Below are 2,381 nucleotides of genomic sequence, written 5' to 3'. Positions count from 1 at the left end.
TTATATCCCTTCTTCTTATTTATTAACCCGCTTTTCTTATCTTTCTTATTCTATTTTTTCTTCCCCTCTACTTCTTTTTTATTTATTGACACATTTCCAACTTCATCCCTTCCTCTCTCTCATTTATCATAAACTGTTCTCTCCCCTTCTCACCCCTCCCTCCACCACTGAGTCTCTCCTTCAACAGTGCAGGTACTGCTCTGAGCTACCGCATGCCCTCTTCCAAACACACACTGCCCTCAGCCTGACCTCCCCCTGCTCTCTCTCCCTCCCTATGCCGCAAACCCCATACAGACGCCAGGACGCTCTAGCCACATTGGCTTTATGACGTCATCATCCTGCACCTTCTGAATACACATATATATACCGCGCTTTCTTGAGCACACACTTTCTTGAGCACACACTTACAACACCGCAGGTCCAGGCTGCTCCCATGCCATCAGGTCAGCTCTGCAGCACCATCTGGTGCATAACATCTCCTTCTGATCTATTTTTTTCTTCTCCACATTCATCTCTCATGTTTTCTCCTACAGCCCCTGTTTGGGACTTCTGAAAATGCTCTAATTAATCTTTTCCTTGACACTACTTGAGGTTAGTACTCAGTATATCTGCCTTATTTGCCTGCCTTGTATTTCATCATGTACAGAGACAATACTATAATATGTCTTATCTAGGTCTGCTGCTTATCCCCATTGTTACTCCTGATGCCTAGAATGTTAAAATTGACTTGTGGCCAATAGTCTCTCTAGCACTTGCTTAATTTAATTTTTTTACTCTCTATATGACATTTTCCTAATTGCCTTAGGGACCTTTATGTTGTCGTGCTTAAATTTGTATAGATATATGTTTTGCCTTTAGGGTTTTTTTGCACTACTTTTCTGTTTTTGCTGTTTTTTTGTTAATATTTTTAAAAAAATATATTTGTATTTTTTTTTAAAATTTTTTCACATTTTTTTCATGTTTATTATTTCTTTTCCAGCTTTCCGCGAGTTTGTCGTCCATATTCATTGTTGTAATTGCTTTTTATTTTATTTTGCAGTATGGTTTGAGAAAGGCCTCTTAGTAGGTCGAAACGTAACCATAGTATACTCATATCCTGGATTACGATATTATACCCACATTTTGGATACTTCTTTTGTCTGCGTGTTACACTATTTGATGCATTTGAAATAAAATAAAAATCCAAAAATTTCACAAAATCTTCAAGATTTTTTGGCAAGATTAATCCACACTTGAGTGCGACTGTTTATCTACTGACTATTGTTTGTGGACCCTCCACGTACAGTCAGCACCTATCTCCTCCACAGCAAGAGTGCGCGTCTTTCTTCTTTTGCTCGGCTTTTGTTGACGCTTGCACCTGCACCCTAAATGTCTCGGAATACCTTTGCCTTTGATGACACAACAACTACTCGGATCCTGTCCCAGGTTGCCTCTTCAGGGGACTTCTTGAAAACCCCTGCTCAAGAAACCCGCACTAGAGACTACGAAAGGGAACGACGACGACTACTGGCCTATGATCTACATGCTACCACTCTGGCGGAGTATCATAAATTAGACAGAATTCCACGGGGCCTGCGGAGCCATCTCCGACCTACCTTATTCTCAGACAAACCTGAGTTCTGTGAAAGATTCCAGCAAATACTTAACAAATGTTCATTTGATATTATTCTGTTAACAATTGATTTTCTCTACACAGCAATTACCGAGACATCCACGAAAATTGCTTCTATAGAGGAACAACTTAGCTCCACTCTTTCTAACAGCGATTGGCAAAACCTTAAAACCAAAACGGACAAGTCCCTTGACGAACACCGTAAAACCCTACAAGACAAAAAGCGAGCCAAATTCCAAAGGGACGCAGACGACTACACCTACGACAGGGTCTACAGATGGCACGACTCCTCCTCTATGGGCTCTGGGCGAAGGAACTACAATCAAAGACGCACAGGCGCTTACCACACCGACAGCGACAGCTCCACTGGAAGCTCATCCCACAATCGTTTTTTAGCCAGGCGTCAACCTTCAAGAAACAACCATCAACAGACGGCAGGAGGAGACCGACTCGGAGGGCAAGCCGCAAACTACGCAGAACGTATGACGACCAGATCTCAGGTAAGCCCACCAACTCGGTCTTCAACAACTCATCTTACACCCTTAGCCCGTTAGAGCTGTCTGTTCTTCAAAAAGGCTTATCATTCTGCCCCACCCCCTCTTGGGATAAATTCCAGCTATCACAAGATCTACAGAACTTTTTTCGGAATATTCGCCTTAAAACGTATTTTGGACTGGAACCAGTCACCCCAGGGAACAGGGCCCCTCCAATTGGGGGGAACCCCATTCCCGATTTATCCATCTCTTCCCTTGGTCTACGCAACCCCAGT

General features: G+C 42.8%; 1 long non-coding RNA gene across 1 annotated transcript; it reads left to right on the top strand.

Moving 5' to 3' along the window:
* The first annotated feature begins 387 nt into the window (after window positions 1-387).
* LOC141078215 (uncharacterized) lies at window positions 388-1,865 on the top strand. The gene is made up of 3 exons (XR_012227716.1): window positions 388-443; window positions 534-591; window positions 1,697-1,865. It is a non-coding gene; the product is annotated as an uncharacterized lncRNA (long non-coding RNA).
* Window positions 1,866-2,381: the final 516 nt, after the last annotated feature.

Source organism: Dendrobates tinctorius, unplaced genomic scaffold, assembly GCF_039654945.1.
Source record: "Dendrobates tinctorius isolate UK_male_01 unplaced genomic scaffold, ASM3965494v1 ptg000016l, whole genome shotgun sequence".
NCBI lineage: Eukaryota > Metazoa > Chordata > Amphibia > Anura > Dendrobatidae > Dendrobates > Dendrobates tinctorius.
This window is presented reverse-complemented; position numbering and strand designations above follow the sequence as displayed.